Source organism: Rhinopithecus bieti, unplaced genomic scaffold (assembly GCF_001698545.2).
Source record: "Rhinopithecus bieti isolate Rb0 unplaced genomic scaffold, ASM169854v2 scaffold_62034, whole genome shotgun sequence".
NCBI lineage: Eukaryota > Metazoa > Chordata > Mammalia > Primates > Cercopithecidae > Rhinopithecus > Rhinopithecus bieti.
Window position 1 is genome coordinate 1,221,673 of NW_016823752.1, and position 19,094 is coordinate 1,240,766.

The 19,094-nt window shown below is 48.0% G+C and overlaps 1 pseudogene; it reads right to left on the minus strand.

Annotated features, from left to right (window-relative positions):
- Window positions 1-13,862: 13,862 nt before the first annotated feature.
- Window positions 13,863-16,210, minus strand: LOC108521825 (uncharacterized; annotated as a pseudogene).
- Between the last annotated feature and the right edge of the window lie 2,884 nt (window positions 16,211-19,094).

Below are 19,094 nucleotides of genomic sequence, written 5' to 3' on the forward strand. Positions count from 1 at the left end.
GTGATGGAAAGTAAATTCTTGGCATTCTACTGCTACTCCAGGCTATTAAACTACATTACGGTATTTTTTTTTTTTTTTGTAGAAATGTGTGGTTCCTTCCATTGAGAGGGCAATTAAGTTTGTATGGTCAGAACATCTCTGAGTAAAATCCATCATTAATTTTCTCACATAGAAATATACAACCCATCAGATGGAGGCGTATTCAGTGCTGAAGACGATGGCAGGAGGCTGGGGGTGGCGACACAGAGAGGAGCCCCCATCATTCACAGCCCACTCTGCACAGGGGCACCCACCAGGCACAGGGGTGCCCGCTCCACACAGGGATGGCCGCTCCACACAGGGATGCCCGTTCCACAGGGGCACCCACCAGGCACAGGGGTGCCTGCTCCACACAGGGCACCTGCCAGGCACAGGGTGCCCACTGGGAGGATTCTGCTGAGCTGTACTCCCCACCCCTGGGAACCCAGGAGGCTTCGGTAAGGTCGTGGTGTGTCACTTCTGTGCTCACACACGTCCTCACAGGAGGCCTTCCTGACTGCAGCACAGAAAACAGCTGCCCTCCTCCTGGCCCCCTGAGCCCCTCTATCCTGACTCATTTTCTTCTCCACGCACATCCCCACCTGACACGGCCGCCATTACTACTGTGGCTTCTCTGCTGCCGGACTTCCCCCCACCTTGGAACGAGGCAGCCCATTTCTGACATAATCAGACATAGGGTTTACAGTAAGAAGCCCTAAGAAAGGAAACATCCTAAATTTCCTAACAAATGAATGACCAATACTAGACCAATTCCTGAAAGGCTTCTACCTGTGGAAAGGGAAGTGGTCCCTTAAAAGCATGTGGCACTCCAGGGGTCAGGAAGAGATGAACGATTTGGCCACATCATTATTTACAAAGATGCAATGACATATATATTTGTGTATTTACACACACATGCGTGCACACAAACACACACGTGTGTGTATGTGTATACCATAATGTCAAAAGACAAATGAAAATTTGGGAGGCCAGGCATAGTGGCTGACGCTTGTAGTCCCAGCACTCTGAGGTGGGAGAATCACTGGAACCAGGCTGCAGTGAGGTGTGATCACAGCACTGTACTCCAGCCTGGGTGACAGAGTAAGACCCCGTCTCCAAAAAAGGTGGGGGGATTATCTGCAGTATACATATTAGTCAAAGGGCCAATGTCTGGGTTTTTTTGTTTTTTGTTTTTCTTTTTTTGAGATGGAGCCTCACTGTCGCCCAGGCTGGAGTGCAGTGGTGCGATCTCGGCTCACTGCAACCTACATCTTCCGGGTTCAAGTGATTCTCACGCCTCAGCCTCCCTAGTAGCTGGGATTACAGGTGCAAGTCGCCACATTCGGCTAATTTTTGTATTTTTAGTAGAAATGGGGTTTCACCATGTTGGCCAGGCTGGTCTCAAATTCCTGGCCTCAAACAATCCACCTGACTCAGCCTCCCAAAATGCTGGGAATACCGGTGTGAGCCACACTGTACCCAGCAAGGGCTAATTTCTTTAATGTAAGAAGAGCTCTCACAAATGAAGAGAAAAAAATGAACAGTCCAATAAACAAATGGCAGGGTATATTCGCAGGCTGCTCATGGAAGAAAAACATACTGTGGCAATTTAGCAGTAAACGAACAATCCCAAGACGCATGCCTTTCGACACAGCAGCTCCACCTCTACAAAAGTCCACGGAAGGACGCAAAGGCGCGCTTATACCAGTGTTCATTTTGCTGGGAAAGGAACAGCTCTGCTCACAACAGTGAGAAAAGGGCCATCCCACAGGCAGCGGAGAGACCCTGTGGCCCCACACCAAGGTTCAACTCCTCCACAGTGGGCAACTGTCTACGTGTTATGCCTCAATTCCCACCTGTAAAGTGAGAATAATAGTAATGCTATCGTACCGCATGACATTACACCGATGAAGTTAGAATGGCCCAGAATTAATTGCTCTATAAATGTTTGATGAAGGAGAGGATAATGATAAATAAAAATACCATGATGGCGGTAGTTACAATAACAATTCTATTTGTTACAAAAAGGCCGGGAGAAGCAACGTAACCCAGAGGAGGTTAGAAGTCATCTCTCCCAAATAGGCAGCTTCCACTTCTACCCTTGCACGAACTTAAAGGAGGCCTTGTCATGCTCCCAGAAGAAAACAGAGTGCACAAAACACCAGTGAGCATAGTGGACTGGAAGACTGAGAAATTCAAGAGGCTGAAGGGGGATTCAAGCCCACATCCTTCAGCACGCGTGTCCCCACGTGGGAGGACGGAGACTCTCCTTCCCTTTCTCTCCCTAGCACAGTATCCACCTTCCTAGGAATCAACGTTTCCAGCTTTCTCTGATTAATATTTAGGTTCAGTACTTTCCCCAAAGCATATCTGTGTCTTTTCTTCTTTTTTGACTTCTGTAAATCTCCTTTGGTTATTTTTATCTGTAGGACTTTTAATATTGAACAAGTTGTAACTTTTCGTAAAAAATTCCTTCAGCCTTTGACCAACGCTGGGAATATGTTTGAGAATGTAGTTAATTCAGGAAAGTCATTCGATAGTGAAAGACTTTTAAAATAAAAGTTAGAATGCTACAAAATAAAAGTTTTCCTTATTCTTTTAAGTGTGGCATCAGAAATAGAAGGCTGGGGCCAGGGATGACAAATTTCAGCTCTCTCCACTTGGCTACTGCTTGAGTTTGGCACAAAGCCTGGTGGCTTAGGGAGCTGGACTGGCTGCACTGGGCAGAAGTGGAGGCGCACCCGTGGCCCATGGCATCCACCAGAGCAGAGGGCCTCACGCTGTGGCATGCCAGGGAGGCCGCTGGGGACGTTGCGGCCACCAGCCCTGGGGCCCCAGCAGGGCCGGACTCTGTAGGTCATTCCAGCTGTGGGCACCCTGATGCCCGGCCCACTCGTGACCCAGTGCATGTGTGCTCCGTGATGCGGAAGAGGTGAGGCACACGGCCACAAAGGGCAGCAGTGACTGTCTTTAACAAATGCGAGTGTTAAGGACACCGGCATGACCTCGAAGCTCCTCCAGTAGTTAGAGTCGACCACATACTGAAATTTTAATGGGCAACTATTGAAGATATCGATCTACAAGCACCATTTTCTGCTTGATAATATGGTTTTAAAACATTTTTTACATTATCTCTGTAGCTGGCTAGCAAAAAACACAATTGCTTATTTCGGATTACCAGGAAGAAGCACAAATGACTATAACGTAAAAAATGCATTCAGGCCGGGCGTGGTGGCTCACGCCTGTCATCCCAGCACTTTTGGAGGCTGAGGCAAATCGATCACATGAGTCCAGGAGTTTGAGACCAGCCTGGGTGACAGAGCAGAACCTTGTCTCTACGAAAAATACAAAAATTGGCTGGGCGTGGTGGCGCATACCTTTAGTCTCAGCTACTCTGGAGGCTGAGATTAGGAGGATTGCTTGAGCCCAGGAGGCAGAGGCTGCAGTAAACTGAGATCATGCTATTGCTCTCCAGCCTGCACAACAGAGCAAGACCCCATCTCAATAAAAAGAAATGAAAGAAATGCATTCATATTTATGATCATTTCTCAAAATAAATATGTCTACTACACGGCCATCAAAGTTAGAAGGTAATAAAGACCCATCTTGGTTTGAGAGTCCCATAAATGCCTTCTAGCTTCTATCTGTAAATACAGGCTGAGTAGCCCTTATCCAAAATGCTTGGGACAGACGTGCTTTGGATTTTGGAATATTTGCATATGCATAATGAGACACCTTGGGATGAGACCCAAATCTAAACACAAAATTCATTTGTGTCTCACACACACAGCCTGACGGTAATTTTATACAATATTTTAAATAATTTTAGGCATGAAAGTTCATGTCAACAGCTTATGAATGGAATTTTCCACTTGTGGCATCATGCTAGTGCTTGAAAAGTTTCAGATTTTGGAGCATTTTGGATTTGGGATTTTGGGATGAGGGATGCTCAAATTCATCCCATCCCTTCAATTTTGCCTTACCCTTTCTGCATACAATCCTGTGTTCCTTTGTTTTATTTTGCTTGTTGAGACGGAGTCTTACTCTGTCCCTCAGGCTGGAGTACAACGGCGTGATCTTGGAACACTGCAACCTCCGCCTCCCAGGTCCGAGCAATTCTCCTGCCTCAGCCTCCCGAGTAGCTGGGATTACAGGTGTGCACCACAGTGCCCGGCTAATTTTTGTATTTTTAGTAGAGATGGGGTTTCCTCATGTTGGCCAGGCTGGTCTTGAACTCCTGACCTCAAGTGATCTGCCTGCCTCAGCCTCCCAAAGTGCAGGGATTACAGGCATGAGCCACCGCACCAGGCCCTGTGTTACTTTTTGTAATTTGCTAAAGAGCTACAGTAGGGCTATTGAATGTGCACATAATGCACTCTCTGTGTCTTTGAAACACTGCCAAAAACACTATTTTGCCTTTGCAGTTTCTTGGCACACTGGCTGAAGACGTGTTGCCCACACACTGAGGGAGGTCCTTACTGTGGACACCGAGCTCCGGGAGGCTGCGGTGGCGGTGCTGAGTCTGCAGGTAGAGAGGAGCAGGGACTGTTTTGCCTCCACCTCCTTCAAAACCTACTCTTCTTCCCAGCAAGAGTCCCTTCCCTTACGCTCCCGAATCCACCCTGGCCTGAGGGTGCGCCTGAGCACCACATCCTGACTCCACTTGATTGCGAGATGTCTGCATGTCCACAAGTGCAGCGCTCGTCTCATCTCCTCACACAGTCGATCCCTCGGAGCAGACCGGCGATCCCCACCACCCACTGAACACTCTGCATGTTACAGCTCCTACTCAGCATCTCGGTCAGACCTGGGGTCGCTCTACCTGTTCCACACCTAGACCACAGGTTTTCACCCTGGCCACACATCAGTACCACTTAGGAAGTTTGGAAAAAAGCTATGCCAGTGCAAGCCAATGACAGAAAAAACATTAATTACCCGATTTTAAAATAGGCAAAGAACCTGAATAGACATTTGTAGCGAGAAGGTGTATAAATGTTTAATAAGGAGATGAAAAGTGGTCCATATCACTAGTCATGAGAAATGCAGATTAAAACCACAATGAGGCCAGCGCAGTAGCTCACAGCTGTAATCCCAGCACTCTGGGAGGCCAATGTAGGAGGATCACTTGAGTTCAAGACCAGCCTGAGCAACCTAATGAGACCCTGCCTCTCCAAAAAAAGTTGTCTTTTTTTTTTTTAAATTAGCCAGGCATGGTGGTGCATGCCTGTGATCCCAGCTACTGGGGAGACTGAGGTGGGTGGATCGCTCGAGCCCAGGAGGTCGAAGCTGCAGTGAGCTGTGATCGTGCCATTGCACTCCAGCCTGGGTAACAGAGGAGACACGGTCTCTAAAAGACAACAACAACAAAACCCCACAATGAGATACCACTTACACAGAGCAGGATGGCTGCTACCAAAAAACTAGACAGCGCCAAGTGCCGGTGAGGACGTGGAGAACTGAAACCCCAGCTATCCGGTGAGGACGTGGGGAACTGGAACCCTGGGCACTACTGGTGCGAGTGTGAAATGACGTGGCTGCTATGGAGACAGCAGAGAGGTTCCTCAGAGAATTAAACACAGGTATGACCCAGCACGGGATCCTGCAGTCCCGCCTCTGGGTGCGCATCCAGAAGAAATGAACTCAGTATGTGGAAGAGACGTCAGCACACGATCACTGCTGCAGTATTCACAACAGCCTACGAGGGACGCCCAAGAGTCCATCTGCAGGTGAATGGACAAAAACCGTGGTGTATACACACAACAGAACGTGACTCCACCACAAGAAGAGGAGACACGGATGAGTCCACTGAAATGACGTATCTAAAATGGTCAAAATCACAGAGAAAGCAGAACGGTGGTCACCAGGGCCTGGGGGAGGGAGGTGGGGATGCCAGTTTAAGGGCACAGAGGCTGAGCATTGCAAGACGAAGAATTTCTAGAGTTCTGCTGCCTGACAATGCGGAAGTGCTCAATACTGCTGAACTCTACACTTAACACGGCTGCAATGGTCAGGTCCATGCCATGCTTTTTTTTACAATTCAAAACTTTAGAAAATTACTTAAAACAGAACAATACCAAGCCTGGGTCCTGCCTCTCAGAGCTCCTAACCTTTTTGTTTTATGCTTCTCGATGATCCTATTGTTTTTTTGGTTTGATGATCCTATTGTTTCCTCACTCATTCTCATACGATTCTGATATAAAGGTGTGAGTAGGAACACCTACAAATTATAAACTAAAATTTAAAACTGTCTCTGATTAGGGGATGTATATTTATTGTGCATCCTTTTATTCTCTTCATACTAGGGTACACAGTAAGTGCTTAGCACTCATTAAATATTCACATTATTATCAATTGAATAAAAGAATGAATGATTATTTGGGTGGTAATAATACTCTAAATGTACTTTAAAACACTGGGATAAAATTTTAAATAGCTACATTCTAATTCTAATTACGGGCTGGGCGTGGTGACTCATGCCTGTAATCCCGGCACTTTGGGAGACCAAGGTGGGAGGATCATCTGAGGTCAGGAGTTCAAGATCAACCTGGCCAACACGGTGAAACCCCGTCTCTTCTAAAAACACAAAAATTAGCCAGGCGTGGTAGCAGGCGCCTGTAATCCCAGCTACTTGAGAGGCTGTGGCAGGAGAATGACTTGAACCCGGGAGGTGGAGGGTGCAGTGAGCCGAGATGGCACGACTGCACTCCAGCCTCGGCAACAGAGTGAGACTCCGTCTCCAATAATATAGTAACAGTTATTATTACTATGCCACTAACTTATCTCAGAACTAGTAAGTCTTAGCTATCCAGTGCCCAATTACCCCATCAGTAAAATCCTCACATTCACTCATCAATTACTATGTGCCAGGTACTATTTTAAGACTCCCAGATGTATGATCACATTTAAAACTCAGCATCGTTGGAAATGGATATAGCCCTGTTATTTTCATTTGCCGGCTGAAGAAATCGAGGCTGGAGAGCTCACGTATCTTACGTGAAGTAGGGAAGGGATTTGAACTGGAGCTGGCTAACCACAGTGGTTTCACTTGGGACACACTTGGAACACTGTTCAGAGCACTCTGCGCTTTACACACCAGCAGGGTGACTAAGAGTTGACCAGGAGGGAAGGTGTGGAGGATGCACTTTCCTGGCAAAAGCAAAACACCTCCACAGCACCGAGAGCTAGAGCTGACTGCAGGCCAAGGAGCCTGAGAGGTGCAGTGGCTCACCTGCGAGGGCAGGTGGTGAGCAGAGGGCTGGGGAGGGAGGCACCAGCAGCTATCAGCTTTCACATGAGAAGCTGCCGGGGAAGAGTCATCAAATGCCATCAAATGTGGAGATTAGGAGGCTCTCCATGTCTGAGATGGACTGGACAGAAATAAGCATCCCTGAAATCTCCACCCAGAGAAATCCATCAACACACACAGAACACTGCACTCAAGCACACCCTCCCAGACCGTCCCAAGCTGGGTGCTGGGAGGACAGAGAAATCCATCAACACACATCAACACACAGAACACTGCACTCAAGCACACCCTCCCAGACCGTCCCAAGCCATCCCAAGCCGGGTGCTGGGAGGACAGCGACACTCTCCTGCCTTCTTGTTTAACTTTCTTGACCACTGACAAATGAGCGAAGAGGAAGCCTTCCTTACTTGAAAGAGGCAAGTGGCCCATCACCGCAGCTGGAGACACAGCTCTGCCGTCACAGTATTATGACTAAAATGACCACGTCCACACCAGCAGGAAATATTCTCACCTGAAAACTGGCTTAACCTGTAACTTGCACTGTTGGTTCAATCAAAACCAAATACTTTACAAATGCACAACTCCCCTTTTTCCTTCAGACCTGGTTAGAGTTCTTGGCAAACTCCCCAAATTCAAAATGAAGCTCTGGATGGTGGATGGGTCTATACTACATTCCAGGGAGGGACACGCTGAGACCACGGGAAATAAACAACCAATCCTCTTTTCCTGAAGCTGTATAGGTAAACTTAGGCCCACTGTGTTACAGTCCTAAGCTCAAAGGAACCTACATCTGCCTAAGCCATCAACTCTAGAAAGCACCTGCAACACCTCCCTATGCCGTCAATGCTAGCAGGAATCTACAACATTTGCACAGGTCATTATGCTGTAGCAGGAACCTGCAACATCTGCCTAATAACCACACCCTTAAAAACCTCCCTCAGCCCATTCTATTTTCCAGCAATGCTACTGAATAGAGCCGCATTTTTTTCACGACGGTGAAAATACACGGTTCCCACCCATGTGGCAGACATCTCACAAAACACATGCGCTCATCACAGGGAGTAAGCAGACCAAGGATGAGGGCACTGGAACAACTGTCTGCCAGTCTGAATCGTCCCCAGAGAAGCCACAGCAGGCTACTGACTTCGCCTCTCCATAGAACCCTCTGCACAGGTGAGGTCTGCCGGCACATGTGCTGCTGTCCTACACTGTGCTACTGACGCTAAAAACCTAACTGGACTCACGGGGTGAGTTCTGTTTATCAAACCTCTAGGAAATTCTTGAGTGACCTCCTCTCCCCTGTCCATGTACACAGTAAGGAAAAACAGGTATCTGTCTGCAGAAAGTCTCGCCATTGTCAGGGGTCAGAATGGCAAACGTTCTTTCTGACCTTCAGTTTGAGCACATGTGTCTGAGTCCCCTGAGATTCAGCTGCACTGCGGGGACGCAGGGGGCAAAGGCACGGCGCGAAGGCTGGCCATCACATGCGGGGGATACCACCTAAGTGAAATAAAATGGAGCAGGCTGAGAGTGCCTCAGGAAGCCGATGTTACACTCCACGGGTAGCTGGCATAAGTGGTAGCTTTGCAGAATTATCCTAAGTGGCATCATTTTTACACAGGTGAGCAAATTCTCAGGTTTTCCCTTTTCTCACTTTTGGTCGTCCAGTGCCTGAAATTAATGCTAATGTCAAGTTTACTCGAATATCCAGACTACGAAATCAGACAGCACCTAACCTAAGTCTCCCTACACACGACCTGTGAAACCGCGTGCTCACACCCCAGTCTCCCGCAGAGACTAGTGCCTGCGGGGGCTCCTCTGTGGGGCTCACGTGCTAAGCAGCACAGATGCTAGTGTCTCAGGTGCAAGTCGACATGGGAGGTGACAGCACAGCACCCCCTTCCACAGGAGGCGTCCCCCCCACCGACCCCCAAGGGTTCTGACGCTGTTTCCCATGCAACATCAGGCCAGGCAGCAGCCATCTCTAAATGAGCCTGCACTTATTTAAAAACTTCCTTTCAACCTGACACCATCTAGATCAGGAATTAGTGCTCCCATTTGCCTTCAGGGTGGCTGCTCCCTGCGGACAATGCGTTCACCACCCCATGCCACCCACACTCAGGACACGTGAGACAAGCATACTGTGGGGAGGGGGAGCACTCCTCTGTGGGGTGAGCACTCCTCTGTGGGGGGAGCACTCTTCTATGGGGAGGGGGAGCACTTCTCTGTGGGGGGAGCACTCTTCTGTGGGGCAGGCGAGCAGTCTATGGGGGAAGGGGAGCACTCTGGGGAAGGCAAGTACACCTCCACAGGGAGGGGAGCACTCTATGGGGAACGGGACTTCACCTTTTCTCCCCTGGGCCCAGAATAGTCACTGTGAGGCTCAAAATACCTGGTAAAACATTAAAGTCTCTAATGCACAGAGGCAGACGGAAAACAGTCCAGAGAGAGCCACAAACAAAAACAGCCGGCATCCACTGAACATGGGCAGAGAGAGAGGTGGCTTGGCTGGAACAAAGGACTAAGGAGCATGGGGCCCCAGGTCTCCCTGCAGCCCACCCGTCCCAGATCAGCACAGGGACAGAGTCTCTAGCCCACAGTGAGGCTACAGCCTGCCCCAGTTGGCTGGTGCCTCCACTCTCCGCCACTGGTGTGATGGGCAGCCTGGAGCAGACTAGGCCAGGGAAATGGTGCTGGACCAGTGTTCTCTGCCCTTCACCATGACAGAGGCCCCCAGAGAGTTCACCTGCCCCACAGCCCCGCAGGGACCAGGCCACCTTCTCCACCCCTAGTGTGGCTGCCCAACCCTCCCGACTAGCGCTCCCTGTCCCTCACCTCCCCAATCCCCACCCTCCCAAAACACATAAAGCTCTGTAGGAACACAGACACAGCCAACGGAGCACTTCCACCCACACCTTCAATCTCTTTGTGGCTTTCTCTGGCTTTATATGAGAAATACAAAGTACTAGAAACACTGACCTAAACAGGCAAACAAAGCCCATGTAAGTGATTCAAACCCGTGCCATGCCTTCCTTCTTTGGTTCTCAACCACAAAAATTCTGAAAATGCACTATTTTAAAATGCTCCCAAATCCATTTTTGATGAGTGAAATTCTGCCCTGAATAACGCTGAGCACAGCATGACGTGAGCAGCGGAAGTGGGTGGGTCAACGACACGGGAGCGTGATGGCGAGCACCTTCCGCAACAAAATGGCTGGATCTTTCCTGCACAGCCAGAGCTCCCCAGGCTTCCAGAAGCTTCTCTGGATGTTACACAACAGGAACTCCTCCCTTGGGATCTGTGGGGAGGAGGAGACCAGTGGCGACAGTGCAACCCAGTTACAGTGAAAACCGAGCTCCCTGGGCAGCACACCTTGTCTGCTGAGATCTACAAAGCCCTCTCTTCTCCGTGCAAGTCTTTTTCTGGAGCCCTGGGCTATGTTGCATTTTAAAAGCTACTTCTAAAAGGTTATCAGATGCCATCATCACTTGAAGAGTAAAATGCTCCTACCTTGGCTTTGTGGCTATTTCTGCCGAAGGCCAGACATAACTTAAGAAAGATTCAGGCTGGGACAGTGGCTCACGCCTGGAATCCCAGCACTTTGGGAGGCTGAAGTGGGTGGGTCACCTGAGGTCAGGAGTTCAAGACCAGCCTGGTAACATGGTAAAACCCCATTTCTACTAAAAATACAAAATTAGCCAGCTGTGGTGGCACATGCCTGTAATCCCAGCTACTCAGGAGGCTGAGGCAGGAGAATCACTTGAACCTGGCAGGTGGAGGTTGCAATGAGCCGAGATGGCACCATTCCACCCCAGCCTGGGCAACAGAGCAAGACTCTGTCTCAAAAAATAATAATAATACACACACACACACACACACACACACACACACACACACAGAGAGAGAGAATTCACATGCTATAAAATTCACCCTTTACAATGTACAATTCAGTGGTTTTTTAGTTCATTTACAGAGTTGCCACCATCTAATCATCACCACCATCTAATTCTAGAGCATTTTCATTACCCCAAGAAGGCACAAGAGCCACACACAGTCGCTCCCACACCCCCTCCCCCAGCTCCTGCCAACTATTAATCTACTTTCTGTCCCTACAAATTTGCCAGTTCTGGACATGTCACATAAACAGAATCATACAATGTGTGGCCTTTTATTTCTAGCCTCCTTCACTTAGCATCGTGCTTTCAAAGTTCATTCATGGTGTACATAAATCAGTAGTTGGTTCCTTTTTGTGGCTGGATAATACTCCATGGTAAGGATAAATCACATGTCATTTATCCATTCATCTACTGATGCGCATGAGAGGCTTCCACTCTTTGGCTACGATGAATAATGCTGCCAACAACACAAGAACATTTGTGTGACAGTTTCTGTGTGGACACATGTCTTCAAAGCTTTTGAGGATATACTTAGGCGTGGAATTGCAGGGCGTATCAGTAACTCTTCATATTCCCGTGCATCAAGGAATTGCCAAAGTATTTCCGGAGCAGCTTCACCATTTTACATTCCCACCAGCAACGCACAAGACTTCCAGCTCCTCCACATCCTCCTTAACACCTCTTCATTGTCTGTCTTTTTTATTACACCCCTCTTAGTGGGTATGAAGCACAAAGTTTTTATGTACATTTCTCTAATGTAAGTAAATGCAAATAATGTTGACCATCTTTTTTTTTTTTTTTTTTTTTTTTTTGAGACAGAGTCCTGCTCTGTCGCCCAGGCTGGAGTGCAGTGGCCGGATCTCAGCTCACTGCAAGCTCCACCTCCCGGGTTCACGCCATTCTCCTGCCTCAGCCTCCCGAGTAGGTGGGACTACAGGCGCCGCCACCTCGCCCGGCTAGTTTTTTGTATTTTTTAGTAGAGACGGGGTTTCACCGTGTTCGCCAGGATGGTCTCGATCTCCTGACCTCATGATCCGCCCATCTCGGCCTCCCAAAGTGCTGGGATTACAGGCTTGAGCCACCGCGCCTGGCCATGTTGACCATCTTTTCATTCATTGGCTGGCCCTTTGTATTCTTCCTTGGTAAAATACCAATTAAAATCCTTTGCCCATGGTTAGATTAGAGCATCATTTTGTTATGAATTGACAGAGTTCTTTGTGTCTTCTGGATGCAAATGCTTGACCAGAGCTATGCTCTGCCAATCATCTCTCCCATCCTGTGAATTTTCTTTCCATTTTCGTAATGGTGTCCTTCGAGGAACAAGTTTTTAATTTTAATCTAGTCCAATTTATTTATCTTTTCCTTTGGTTGCTTATGCTTTTTATACCATATCTAAGAAAAGATCACCTAATCCAAGGTTACCATGATTCGCCCCTGTGTTTTTCTGCAGTCAACTCAATAAAGTAACTCCTAAGTATCTGCAGTATACTTAGTCCTCTGCTAGGCTCCATGGAGTAGGAGAGACAGGTGAGATGCCGCTTCCCACCCAAAGGAATCTGCTGTTTCACTAGGGGAAGAAGACATACAAGCTGGCCCCACAACTGCATGGGTCCCCTAGACTCACAGTGGGACACAAGAAGGGAGGCTCTGTAGGGGCAGGGCAGGAGAAACAGCCTCGATGGGAGCCGTCATCCCACGGTGGGCCAAACGGCCTCGATGGGAACCGTCATCCCACGGTGAGCCAAACGGCCTCGATGGGAGCCGTCATCCCAAGGTGAGCCAACGGCCTTGATGGGAGCCGTCATCCCAAGGTGAGCCAAATGGCCTCGATGGGAGTCATCATCGCACAGTGAGCCAATGGCCTCAATGGGAGCCGTCATCCCACAGTGAGCCAAACGGCCTCGATGGGAGCCGTCATTCCACGGTGAGCCAACGGCCTTGATGGGAGCCGTCATCCCAAGGTGAGCCAAATGGCCTCAGTGGGAGTCATCATCGCACAGTGAGTCAACGGCCTCAATGGGAGCAGTCATCGAAACAACGTGGCTGATGGCTGGGACCTGGGGGAGGGGGAAGGGGAGGTGGAGGCGGGTGGGTGGGGGGCATGCCGGCAGCAGAACAGGGTCAGAGAGGCTAGAATTGGGCCACATGGCCTTGGGCCAGCACAGAAAGCTCCCGCTTGGCAGACCCACCTGTCCCACGATGTTTAAAGGAGCTCTGCACTGCACGAAGCCAGTCGGCTTAACTGCAAACACTGCCTTGGTGAGAAGAAACAAGCAAAATGTTCCCAGCTCACATTTCTTTTCCTATTTGCAGCAAATTATGGCAATAACCTAAGGTTCGTTCAATGCTCCACGAGCAGAAGGTCACATACTTTTCTGAGTCACTAACACTTTAAGTTGAAGCTATTTCTTTTTTTGTTTGTTTGTCTGAGAAGGTATTTCACTCGTCATCCATCCTTGAGTGCCGTGGCGCGATCTCAACTCACTGCAACCTCCACTTCCTGGGTGCAAGTGATTCTCCTGCCTCAGTCTCCCAAGTAGCTGGGATTACAGGCACCCGCCAACCCACCCAGCTAATTTTTGTATTTTTAGTAGAGACAGGGTTTCACCGTGTTGGCCAGGCTAGTCTCAAACTCTGACCTCAAATGATCCGCCTGCCTTAGCCTCCCAAAGTGCTGGGATCACAGGCGTGAGCCACTGCGCCCGGCACAAGTTGGAGTTATTTTATCCCAAGGCACAGAGCTTTGGGAAGCTGGCGCTGAACAGATATGGGAGGACTGAGGGTTTCGGACCACAGCTTGGGTTCAGAAAAAAGTAAAAGGGCTGAAGGAGAGGACCTGTGAACTCTTCCAGGGTCAGTTCCAGGCTACAAAGGAGACTGAATGGGCTTCCGGAAGCAGTATTTCCCTGCACCATGAAAAAGCAGCGAGGCCAGTTATGGAGGGACACAACCAGGCTGACGGCTGTAGCATGGGCAGCAAATCTGTGTTCGTTAATCCAAGACCCAGAGCGGCTTCCACCCGAGCCCCCTGCTGAGCCAGCTGCAGTTATTCTCAATACAAACCAGAGTGACCATGTAACCTTACAGCCCGCTCATTTCGTGCTCTTCCCAAAACCCTCCAAGGTTTCCATCCACTCAGATGAAAGGAGAAATTAGACGAGCCCTCGGTGACCTCCCTGTCTCACGGCTCCTCAGACACAGCCAAGCTGAGTCCTGTTTTGAGGCCTCTGCCCGTGCCGTTCCTCAGCCCAGCCCCTTTCCTCCTCTCCTTCAGGTCTTTATGCCCACGACAGCTCAGCATGGCTGGCCCTTGCCAACCCCCCCGGAAGCCCATCCCTCCTGTAATGAACACATTACAAATATTTCTCTGTAATATTTAGCACTACCTGACTCATGATCTGTTTTAACGAACATTTCACCGAAGGATAACTTGCTCACAAAGTGCCTAACCTGCCCTAGGTGTGTGGCTCAGCCTTCACCTGGGTAACCAGTGTCATCAGGACCAAGAAACACAACATCGTCAGCATCTGAGAGGCCCCTTCTGTGACTGCAGGCCCTCCCACCTGCCAAGGTCTCACTCTGACCTCTGCCTCCATCCCCCAGGAGTGCCCAGCTTTGAACTTCGCATCAGTGAACTTATACTCTTTCTGTCTGGCTTCTTTTCCTTGTTTAGGCTGTCAAAAGTCACCTATGTTGTTTGTTCATTTTATTTAATGTGAACATTTCACGATTTATTTTTGCTTTTTCTACTGCTGACAGACATTTGGGTTGTTTCCGGGAGCATGTATTTACTGCAAACTGCCAAAACAGTTTTCTGAAATGGTCTTGAACGCTCCCACCAGAGGCACATATGGGTTCCAACAGCTCCACAGCCTTCCAACGCTGCCCTGGGTACAAATACCTGACCAGACCTGCGCTCTGCCAATCCTCTCTCCCGTCCCATTAATTTTCTTTTCAATTTCATAATGGTGTCCTTTGAAGCACAAAAGTGTTTAATTTTAATCTAGTTTAATTTTTACTCTTAATGTAAGTTTAGTAATATATTTGTTTACTGTCATCGCTGCCTAAAATGGACAGTGCATTAGATGCATGCCACTAGGGGACAGATTTCCAAAACGTACTCAATATAGAAAACCTGCACAACTGTATTATAATTCTGGCACGCTGGAAACAACACACATTTTAATTTAACTGGGAGAAGAAAGATCGCGACTTCTCATCAGCAGTTCTCTTCTCTTTCACCTGCATCAGCAGCTCTCTTCTCTTTCACCTGCCTGGTGCTCCTGGCTGAACAGCATCAGTGGCTCAGATCCCTCATATTCTAGAACGTGAAGCACATGTAAGATAACGCTTTGTTGCTGAGATGCTACCGCAGAAGGAAAGCTCCAGGCTACCCCAGAAAACACAGTAATAACACCTTTTCCTATAAAGTTAGCTGAGCTCTGTGTGTGTGTGTGTGTGTGTGTGTGTGTGTGTGTGTGTGTTCCTATGTGTCAGGCACTATTTAGCAGCTCTACAGGGGTTTCTTATTATTATGCAACTCCCATGAAGGTGCCATATAATCCTCGTTTTAGAGACAAGCAAACTGAAGCTAAGAAAAAACAGATAACGTACCAAAGATAAAACACGTGCTAAGTGATGGGGTCAAGTTCAAACAGTGTGATTGGATCAGGGCTCGAGTTCTCACCCTCTGTCCATGCTACCCCTCACAACTCGCATCCTGGCACCATGGTCCACACCAGTGCGCCCCCTAAGCAAGGTCCAAGGGGCTCTGCGCCTGCTCTGGGCACGCGCACACAAAGGCGCGGGAGGCGGCCCTGCACCTGCTCTGGGCATGCGCACACGGAGGCCCTGCACAGGCTCTGGGCATGCGCAGATAGAGGTGCAGCGGTGGCCTGGCACCAGAGCATGCGCACACAGAGGCATGGAGGAGCATGCGGACCATTGGGCTCATGGCTGCACCTCGGCAAACTCAGGGGCTCCTTAGTGCTGAGCCCCACTTTGCGACTGCCGAAAAGTTTGGTGCGCTGCTTAACTTCACGTTGAGAAATGTAAGCAATGTTAGACGAATCACGCAATGGTTGGTGAGTTCAACTCCGTAATGACTCTGTCAAGGTTCTGGAGCTATTTGAGGTTGCACGGTGCAGGGTTCTAAGCCCTGTGGCCACTTAGGACTTCTTATCTGCGCGAGTGAAGGTTTATTCTACACAATGCAACTAAAACGGAGCCTGGAAATGAACAGATCGACTCCAGCAAGCATCATAACCTCTCGCTTCAGATTTTGTGTTCACTAAAGTCTTAACTTTTTCACCGAATTCATAGGAAGTAATATTAAGTCTTAGAATTTATAAATGTATACAAATAAAATGCTTTGAGAAGAAGTTCTGTTGACAAACCCGCAGAAATCACTGCTGTGGGTTCTGTAATTCCTGCGCTTGTGTGAGCTCAGGCAATCGGAAACGGCCTCCATCAGTCGCGCCGAAGGCTGTCTTGCTGGGCTGCCATGCAATGCCAGGCTTTCGGGGCACTCAAAGAAATCAACTTTTTATTTAACAGAAAAAAAAAAAAACCCTCAATCTGAACATTCTTGAAATGTCAGCAAAACCCGTTTACGGTATTTAGATTTCCCAGTGTCCTTCTATAATTAATTCTCCCTTGAATGAAAAAGTTTCTTTTCCCCAGTGTATCTATGGAGTGCCTTTTATTAGACCCAGATGGAGATTTCCTTTTTTACCTTCACTGCCAGAAAACGCACAGCTAAATCCATCCCAGACGTCTGCTAAAATTTTTCTCGGCTTTTTTTTTTTTTAAGTCCTCTTTTATGTTGTGTTTAATTGTGTCAGCTACTTCAAATCCTTCCTGGAAGGGAGACTAGAAGCCCCAGCGCGCAGCCGTCTTCTCTGTCTCCTGGCGCTTCACCTCGCCAGTTGGTATCCATGGTCCTACCACTGACATCGCCTGCTGGAAATGGGGGCATGGGCAGAACCACGCTTACCTTTTGGGGTTGCTGCCTCAGGAGGAGGCACCTGCCACCACCCCACCAGGTGCCACAATGATGCCCCCCACGTGCGGCCATGAGGGCACGTGAGCCAAGTACAGGGTATAGGATAGCTTTCTGGTGACGAGAAAAACCATATCACTGAAAAAGAGAAATATTCATATTGCTATCCACTTTGAAAACCACTAATTTATGAAAAGAAAAGTACAGAGGAGTGTGAAAGCATTGGGTCACATTCTCTAAGTCTGCATTTGTCACTGATATTTATTTTTTGAGTCCAATACAGTCAGGGTTTGACTCTCCAGGCAGCCTGTGGTTCCACGGCGGTTGATGGCTGAGGTCACCGATAGGCACTGGAAACCCAATTTCTGCCCAGACTCACTTTTCTAGTTTGCAAATTAGAAATAAAGACAAGAAATTTCACTCCTGTCTTAAACTCTGGGTTACTAAAATTCCATGAAGACCAACCTCGTTCAGTCCATTATTATGGTGATTGCAATGGTTTCTTAACCAAGTTGCAGGAAAGGTCCTTTTCTCAAGTATTTTAAGAATCTTTCCCTGTCCCTCACCCGCCCCCTGCACGTGCCCCATCCCAGCACCAATTAAAAGCCAAGCAGGGGGAACAGCTGAGCTTGCATGTCTATTCTGCTGTGAGGCCCCGTCCAGAGGGCTTAGTTTCTCAAACAAAAACTCATTATCAGCTGGAAGCAGCACAGCTAGTGAAGCTCAGGAGCACCCACTCTCCTGGTGGCTCACCGTCTCCGGTCTCCTGGTGGCTCACCATCTCCCGTCTCCTGGTGGCTCACTGTCTCCCATGCCCTTTTAGCTCATTAACCCAGATGAAATCATTTTCTCAATAACTAAGTAACACAAAGGCCTGGTTTAATGGTATTAATAGAAACTCAATGAGTATTTGCTTGACAAATGACCGATCAGTGAAACAGAACTGCTAATTTAAAACTGGAAAGAAAAGGAAAAGAGAACCACTGCTAAATAATCTAAGGAGCTCTGAAGATAAGAATCGCAGAAGTGAGTCAGAAAAATGAGATTTAGCTGTCCACCGACTTGGGCGATACCAGCAAGGAATTTCTTGAACTCTTAGACAAAACAGAAACCAAAATATATAAATATAGAGTTACTATATTTTAAATATATGATTTTTCCCCCTAAAGTAGTCTCTCTTTGTGTAGATTAATGCATTTTATAAGGAAAGGAAAAAAATTCTGTGCAATACTCCTTCACTTGTGATCCACACTTGTGAGTTTAATGTGATAATGTGGGCCTACCTCGAAGATTCTAGATTTAACAAACCATTCAACCTGTTAGCTTTTCAGCAAAAAGCCAATCAACAATAAAACTAGGCTCAACAGCTCAACTCTTAACCATCAAGACATGAAATACAAGTGAAACTATGTCAAAGGTGTTTTAAATTGTTAATATCCAGTGTTAGTAAGAACAGTGAAACTTAACACCTGAAGCTTTCGCATTCCTGCCTAGAAGAATCTCTGCATCAAACAAGCTCTACAGTTTGATTAATCCTGTCCCCACTGCGGATCCTGCATCTGCACAGTAGGATCCTGTATGTGCCCTGCACGCTCACTGCGCCTGAATCCTCCACCCACCGCTCATTTTTAAGTAAAGCGGAGATGCTGTACCCCACGCCCTGTGCCCTCAAGCCATACTCAGCTTCCCCTCTCTGCTTTTGTGGGGAAGAGCATGGACAAGAAGAAAAACAGATGCCTTGTTAAATATTAATAGTGTTTGCCTGTATAGTTAACTCTTTAAGAAATGTACCATTATGCTTCTAATGCCCAATTTAACAATGAAATGTATGTTTAGAAGAAAAGCATGTACAGAAATTTTCATATAAATAACTTGTAAACCTGTGTCTATTGCTCCAACTCTAAAATAGAAGGGTTTTAATCAAAACTGTAAT